We start from the raw sequence: 8,991 nt of genomic DNA, 5'->3' as shown, positions 1-8,991 counted from the left end.
TAAATAAGAATTTGACTTGAATACTGAATCTGTGCCTACAACTAAATAGATTACAGTCAGGTTGTAAATCTATCAGTAAGTTAAATCAATAAGAACCATGAAATTACTGGATTTATGGTGGCAACTAATTTATAATGGTACACAGGTGAATTGTTGCTATAGTATGGTATTATATTTACTTCATTATAGGATGAATATATTACAATTAGCTGTTGATTTCAGCACACTTTCATACATTATTTTCTTTTGTTATAAATGAGACTTATTTTCATCTTCCTCTGTTCCCCAAACCTATATATTATATTCTTAATCGTCAATCTATTGTTCCCTAGACAAATTTTAGAATATAATGAACTATATGTGAAGCAAAGTTTTTTTCAATAATAAAATGCTAAAAATTTGTAACTCATCAAAACTACCAAAAAAACCTCTTATTTTTTAAAGACAAGTAAAGAAAGAATACAAATCAGAAGCATCTCATTAAACTTAATTCTGAGGTTAGACATATGCTGTAATGGTTACTTTTATAATCATCTTTATGATTCCATCCGCAAAATTGTCTAATTCAATGAGAACTGACAGAACAGTCTAAGATGTTGCCTATTTAAATGTAAACGTGAAACAAAAGAGGCACACTGTCTTAGTATGTTTGGACTATAACAAAGCACCATAAGCTGACTGCCTTATGAACAACAGACATTTATTTCTCACAGTCCTGGCGGCTGGGAAGTCCAGAGTCAACGATCCAGCAGATTGGGTGTCTAGGTGAGAGCCTGCTGCTTTGTTCATCACGGGCTGCGTCTTTCCTCCCGTGGTAGAAGGGGCAAGGCAGTTCTCTGTGGCCTCATTTATATGGGGACTGATCTCATTCATTCAGTCTCCTCTCATATCACCTAAGCAACTCTCAAAGGCACCACCTCCTAATGTCATCACATGGAGGATTAGGTTTCAAAACATACATTTTACGGGGACATGAACATTTCGACCATAGAATGTGGGGTGACTAAGACTATCACAGTGATCAATATTCTTGAAGTTTCATCAAACCTCACAGACAATTATTTTCCCACAAAATAAAAGACATTGCTTTAAATAAACCATGCAGTTTTATATATATTACTTCAAATTTATTGTGATTGAATAACTTGAAAGGGAAAATGTCCTTGTAATAGAAAAAAAAAGTTGGCTATTACTTCTTGATACATATGATTTCCATAATGATCTACTCTGGATAGATCATTTTTACTCAACCTTTCTACAACTATACTTGCTATGCAGACTTAGATTTAGTTAGCCAAGACTTTAGAAAGCATATCTTTGTCAAATTATGTGTAGTTCGTTTGAGCATAGTATATACATCTGATCAACTCATCAAAATCTAAAACAAGGTTTTGTGGTCATTGTTACTTTTGAATTTATGTTGATTAGTTTCCTTTTTACTTTTAATAATCTTACAAATATTTATATTTTAAAAATGTTTGCAACTGCTTTTAAAATATATATATATATGTATATATATACATATATATATCTTAATCTTGGTATTAATCAACATTCATAAGTGAATTAATAGAATTTCCTAAGACATACTGAAATATAATTTCCTGGTTGGGATGGTGGCTCATGCCTGTAATCCCAGAATTTTGGGAGGCCAAGGCAGGTGGATCACCTGAAGTCAGGAGTTTGAGACCAGCCTGGCCAACATGGTGAAACCGCATTTATATTAAAAATACAAAAATTAGCAGGGCATGGTGGTGCATGCTTGTAATCCCAGCTACTCTGGAGGCTGAGGCAGGAGAATCTCTTGAACATGGGAGGTGGAGGTTGCAGTGAGTTGAGATCACGCCATTCCACTCCAGCCTGGGCAACAAGAGTGAAACTCGGTTAAAAACAAACAAACAAACAAACAAACAAACAAACACACACAAAACAAAACAAAAATCCAGAAATATAATTTCCTAAGGAAGATATACTAATTTCCCAAGGAAGATACACATATATTCCCAGGGAAACCAGTAATACCTTCATAATAATTTAGAAGCCCATCATTGCAGGAATTCTTAAATTTTACAGAGCTAAGCATTGAGAATATGAGCAGATTTTGAGGTACTGACTCCAGTAAATCAAATAGTTTATAGTATTTCATTAATTAGGAAGTCATCTGATATAGCCCAATGCCTCTAAACAGGCCTGCATTCAAATAACACAGTTAATTATTTGCACTGCTTTTTTTAATCCTAGGAGTTCTGCCAGCACCTCAATTAGGATCATGATGCCTCTGAGTGTAGTAAGATATGCTGTTTCCTAGAATTACTTGCTTCACTTAGTTCACTCTCTGCCTCCATTATGGCCAATGTGAGGCCAAATTACCAGTTGAAATAAGACTTAATTCAGACCCATGATGATGGGCTGGATAAATACTTCAAATGCCTGATTATCACAGAATCATCATCTTATAGGGTTCAGGCACAGGACTCAATGACTCTCCTTTACCATTTTCACCACTCACCAAACTTAGAAGACTTTGTCCAGCCTGAGAGAGGGATCTGGGATGGATGGTTACGTGGTCTTTCTGGCCATCAATATTACATATTCTGTCTGTAAAAACTGTGTAGATGTATATTTCACAGGCTCAACCGGATGGAGATGACACCACAGAGCACAGCAGAGTCATGTGACAATTAGTGACTGTTATAACGATCACATGTAGTCTTAAGCATTTGCTTATTTAATATTTGAAAAGGTAGTCTAATTTTTTTGCTGGTATTTACTATGTAAGCTACTTTGTGTTTCATGTATTTATTCATACAGATAAAAAGAGAAACAAACCAGATTATGTAATGACTCTTAACAACTTTTGACCGTGTGTTGAGTCAGGCCCTATTCACTGTGTGCAACTAATTCTACCATTACAAGCCAAAAAAGCCTCTCATGGTGCTATGGTTTGCGTATGGTTTTTCCCCACCAAAACTCATGTAGAAATTTAGTTGCCAATCTAGTGGTGTTGGAAGGTGAGGCCTTTAAGAGGTAATTAGCTTGTTAAGATTGATTGATGTCTTTCTCATGAGACTGGGTTAGTACCCTTGAGGCTTTTGTGGGAGCAGGTTGTTTTAAAGTGAGTCGGCCTCCTTTGCCCCTGTCTCTTTTGCAGGCACTCATTTGCTGCTCTTGCAAGTGCTGCCACCAATGTGATGCCATCTGCCGTATGACACAGCATGTGGTCCTTTCCAGAGGCGACTGCACAATCTTGAACGTACTAGTGTCCAGAACTGTAAGCTAGATAAACTTCTCTTCTTTATAAACTACCCAGTCTCAGGTATTCTGCTATAGCAACAGAAAATGGGCTAAAATACACATTTATGCTTTGAAACCAAATAAGTAGAAAAGTACCATTATAATACATTCTTGGAATAAGAGAACTGGACATTTTGAACAGGCCAAAAATTATTATATGGTATTTGAATTGGCAGCTCAAACTTAAACTATTGTTTTTGTTAAAAACAATAGTTGCAATTGTTGTTTAGAAGTAATCCTACCTTAGAAAATAATTTAAGTCACATAGTTTTATAGATTAGCATCAAATTTAGACTTTAATTTTTTTGTGGCAATATGACTATTTAAAATCATCAGGAAATATAATAAATTAGGAGTTTCATACAATTAATTGTGGATTGAAAAGTATATCCAAAGCTTATCTCATTTGTGGAAATACTAAAACTTATTAATCATTAATGGATCTTTTTTATATATTTACAGTTATATAAGCTTTGAAATTATGCAGTATTTTCTTCTTTCATAGTACTTGTGACAGACATCATTGGTTAGATGATCTAAGAGTGAGCTGTTCCCAACACCTTCTTAATTGCCAATCTTGAAATATTAATAAAAGATAATATATTAAATATATTTCCATCTGAGTTGCACCTAAGATTGGCCATAGCAGGCTAGATAAATTAAGAAGTCTGCTTGAGAGTTTATGGTTATTTTTCTCTCTTATTTATAAAAATAACATTTCTGGGGAAAAAGCCCTGTTTACTTCTGGTCACTGTTTACTGCTGCCTCTGAATGTCTTCATTGGTCATGATGGTAGGATCTGAAGTCTACTTGCAACCGTTGAATGAAAACTTTGGAAACAAAGACAGAGAAAAACCTGGACTCCTGATGATGATATTTTTAATAGCTGAATGAATGCTCAGTAAAGCCTACCTCTGACTTTCTTTTCAAGTGAGAAAAAATATATCTCCTCCCACCTTGTTTAAATCTCTGTCACTTTTATCCACAAACATTGGTAATGCAAACACTGTTCTCAGGAACAATCAAAATTAAAACTCTCTCTGTAAGCATTTGGCTGTTTGCTGAAACAGAATCATGTTTTTCACTGATTTCTAAGAAATGTAACTAGTTTGATTCCCATGAATCAATGTCTTCCTTGGGGATTTCAGTTTCATTGCAAATTTTCATATATATATATAATGTATGTAATATATAAGTAATGGTCATTATTATATAGATAATAGCAAGTTAGTATTAAAATATCAATATAAATTATATTCATTGAAAATACTATTTCTTTTTCTTACTAGTTTTATAGAATAAAATAGATATGTATTTCTCTTCTAGAGAAATTGATCAACATGAATATAAGCACTACTTTTTAGTTGCCCCGGCATAATATGTAATTGCATTGGTTATATTAAAATAGTGAGTCCATCCACAAATACTTGATTTAGAGCTTATTGATCTAGTGCTTCTTCAAATATCATTATTTTCTTTGCCTATAGTGCTGTACAAATTGTGTCTTTTTAAAAAGAATAATATTGTTTATGATACAGAAAACAGCCTCCTTTATTTCTGCCACTTGTCTGGATTAGGCTGGCTTTATAGTAAAGCAAAGGATAAACTGGAAAAATCTGGGTTCTTAGTTTGAGCTCCCAAAACATTTTCACTTAAAAATTTTAAAAGTGTTTTGTATTTGTTTAGGACACATTGTTTTCTAAAGGCTTTTACATATATTACCACATTGAGTGTAAGAAGAATTTCATGTTTGTTTGAAATACTAACTTTATTTTTCAGGTTAGGAAATTAGAATTCAGAGATGCCAAAAAATTGCTGAAGCTCATCTAATTAATAAATGACAGACCTAGACTTGAATTTAGAACTTTTGATTCCTAAGCTCTTTTGATCATTTCCAAAGCAAAAATGGTTTTATGAATAAATTATCTCTAGTGTTTCAAGATTTTGTTTTTGACTCTCAGCATTTTTACTGTGGCATATTGGTTTGTGGATCTCCTTATGTTTACCCTGTTTGAAGTTTTTCAAGCTTCTTATATGTGAACATAATGGTTTTTCACTAAATTTGGGGATTTCTCAGCCATTATTCTTTCAAGATTATTTTTGCTACTCTTTTCCTCATTCTGGTGGTCCCATTATGAGTTTGTTGTTGTGCTTAATTGTGTCCCACATTACTCTGAGGCTCTTGTTTCTTTCTTGGGTTGCCAAATCTCTATTACTCTATCTCTAAATTTGCTTATTTTTTTCTTCTCTAAATTCAAATTTACTGAATAGCCCCCCAATACATTTTTAATTTTCATTGTTATAACTTCTGGTAGTCTTCTATAATTCTTAACTCTTGATTGGTAGTCTTTATTGGATGCCACATTGTTCTCATATCTTTCTTTTCTTCATTAATCATGGTTTCCTGAACATGTTTATAATGGCTACTTTATAGTCTTTTCCTGATAAAGTTGACATCTGGTCTTTTTCACAGGCAGTTTTGTTGGCTGCATTTTTTTTTTTTTTTTCGGTGTACCGGTCTTTACATGTCTTAGAATTTTTTGCTGGGAGCTGGACATTTTAGATAGTACATTACAGCAACTCTGGGTACTGGTATCCCCCTCCTCCTCTGGGTTATTGATTTGCTTATCTATTTCTTTAGTGACTGAATGGATTATTTTAGTGAAATTCATCCTAACTTCTCCACCTCCCACTCCGGTGTTCAGCTTCTGCCGTTTTTTCTCAGGAAGATGCACACAGGAACGACAGTGGCATTGGCAGGACTGAATTTTTCTCTGAACATACCAAGCCATTAAAATCCACTAATTGCTGGCTGATTGCCACATTGCTTTTGACAATGTTCTTGGGCATAAATTGCTCTGCACACTAATTAATTTAATTCTGGTTCCTTTGAATAAATAGTTTCTGAAGTCAGTGTTTGATTTTTTGGTCTGACTCAAGGAGGACTCCTCTCAGATGTCATTACCTGGCTCTCTCCTACAACTTGCCTATCTACAGTTTAGCCTGTATTTTGAATCTCCTGAAAGTTGCCTTTTACCACAACTCCACAACCCTCTGTTTTTGTTGTTGTTTGTTTTTAGAAACAGGGTCTCACTCTTTTTCCCAGGTTGGTGTGCAGTGGTGCAATTATGGAAATTGATTTGAAATGTTGGGTTCAAGGAATCCTCCAATCTTAGCCTTCTGAAGTGGTGGGATTACAGGTGTCAGCCACCATGCCTGTCCTCCACTGTTCTTGAGAGTACCTTTAGGCTTGAACTTCTCCATTCTCTGTTGCAAATACAGTCACTTTTTTTTTTTTTTTTTTTTTAATTTTCCTGGGAAGGAGCTTAGGAGCAGTCTGTTTTGTGTTCTGTCTCTCCCTACAGATAAAAATCTCTAAGTTATAGCTCTGGAACTGGGGAACAATGGCAAGCTTCTCTCTGAGTGACACAGCTGCTCTAGGAGCTTAGCAATGGGATTGGAAGGAACAAGAGCCCAGTTTCCCTTGTCTTGCCTCTCTGGCATGAAACAAGCAAGCCATGAGCCCAACACAGGTGATACGGCCCCAGGATTTTCACCATACCACACACAAATAAATGAGACCCTCTGTTCTACACAAGTGTTCCACTTCACAATCCCACTTGCCTAGGACTTAGTCTCAGCAACAGATAGCTGGGGGCAGGATAAGGAATCCTGGCATCCAGCTCCTCCCAGTAAGAAAGCCCTCTATCTGGGCACTGGGAATAGAGGAAACCTGTGTTCTTGGTTGCAACAGTCTAAAGTGGGGTCTGGCTTATGGAGTTGGGAGAGGTGCGAGAGTGAATGCTCTTGGTTCAAATACCACAAACTCCTGCCTTTCTTTAAAATTTTCATGGACATTATTAAATAGATATTGTTTCATTTGCTGACTGCCCCAAGACCATTTCCAGTTGCTTTAAGTAGTTGTAATGTTGTTGTTGTTGTAAGTTTCTTCACTTTCATTAGGGAGCAGATCAACCAACAGAACTCCTCACACTATTAAGCAAGAAGCTGGTTCCTTCTTTCTGTTTATTTGTATACAGGGCTAAAGTGAAATGAGAAATAATAATTTGATTAGAGGTTAAAATAAAATCCCTCTAATGAACTAGAGTTTTGCATATATTTGTGGTGTGAATGATGTAATTTGTTAACTTAGATATACTTTTATGCTCTCAGTGCAAGTGAAAATACATGAAAATATAAATAGAGCTGGAATATCCGATTATAAATATAAGTATGCAAATTTCAACCTATTTGTGGAAATCGAAATATCCTGTAATATTTTTGACAAATAATGACTAAGGTAGAATAAATCAATTTAAAATAAAAATTTATCTTAAATGATAATAGATACGTAAAACAAGTGCATTATGTATAAATTAGATTTTTTTCTCTAAACTTCTGCCAACTTTTTATCTTTAACTGTGATACCTATAATACTGAAGTACAATCACTAGAATAAATTATTTAAAGTCAGATTAAGAACTTGGGGGGGAATGTGTGTGTGTGTGTATATATATAAAATATATATAAAATGTATATATAAAATACATATATATATTTTCATGAGTCTATTTGGGGCAAACCCAGGCGAGGGCCCTGCACCTAGAAGAAGATGTTGGGCCTCTTGGCGGTGAAGGGTGGCTTGTGCTGACGGCGCAGGACCCGGTGGGGCCGCAGGAACTTGATCTTGGAGTCTTGGAACTGCTTGACGGCCGGCCAGTGGTACTTGCTGGCTGCGATCTCTTCCACCTTCATGATTTGGATAGAGTGGGCCTGGGCGCCATGTCTCGGTAGCACTGGGTGACAGCACCCGCGGTGGTCAGGTCCCGGTATTCCCGGTCCATGTTGTGGGTGCCGCTCCGGGAGTCATAGCGCAGCCAGATGCCGAAGTTCTTCACCCTCAGGAAGGACTTCTCAAACACCTGCCCACAGTAGACAATCTCCCCTGAAGACTTCTTCATCTTCTTTAACTGAGATACCAAGTACCAGAAGGGGGACTTGGCAATCACATGATTAAGCGCAAAGATTCGCATGCGGTAGAGGGTCGGTGTGTGGCATTTGGGGGCAGGCAGGCAGCGACCCACCACCTCGTACTCTCGTAGTGTGCCTGAGGCCTTCATGGTGTTCTCTCCGCCCTCGCCACCGCCCGCAAAAGGGAAAAATGTATTTTTACATAGATGTTAAATCTATTCTGTTAAATGTCAAGAGTGTCCTCTTTTGAATAAAAAAAAAAATCAAAAACTGAGTAATTTCTAAAAAAAAATGCAAGAGAACAATAAGATCTGATTTTCTTACAATTTTCTAGTTATAAATTTATTCTAATCAGTGTCTTAGCCATATTTTATTTATTTAATTTTATTATTATTATTATTATTTTGAGACAGAGTCTCACACTGCCGCCCAGGCTGGAGTGCAGTGGCGCAATCTCGGTTCTTTGCAACCTCCGCCTCCCAGGCTCAGGAGATTCTTGTGCCTCGGCCTACCAGGTAGCTGGGACTATAGGCATGCGCCACCATACCCAGCTAATTTTTGTGTTTTCAGTAGAGACGAGGTTTCACCATGTTGACCAGGCTTGTCTCCAACTCCTGATCTCAAGTGATCTGCCTGCCTCCGCCTCCCGAAGTGCTGGGATTATAGGCGTGAGCCACCGTGCCCGGCCAGCCATATTTAGACAGCTAACATAAACATGTAATACAC

At 36.5% G+C, this 8,991-nt stretch overlaps 1 pseudogene; it reads right to left on the bottom strand.

Annotated features, from left to right (window-relative positions):
• Window positions 1-7,896: 7,896 nt before the first annotated feature.
• LOC104659053 lies at window positions 7,897-8,414 on the bottom strand (annotated as a pseudogene).
• Between the last annotated feature and the right edge of the window lie 577 nt (window positions 8,415-8,991).

Source organism: Rhinopithecus roxellana, chromosome 1 (genome assembly GCF_007565055.1).
Source record: "Rhinopithecus roxellana isolate Shanxi Qingling chromosome 1, ASM756505v1, whole genome shotgun sequence".
Taxonomy (NCBI): domain Eukaryota; kingdom Metazoa; phylum Chordata; class Mammalia; order Primates; family Cercopithecidae; genus Rhinopithecus; species Rhinopithecus roxellana.
Note: the sequence above shows the minus strand (reverse complement) of the source record. Positions and strands in the feature narration are given on the sequence as shown.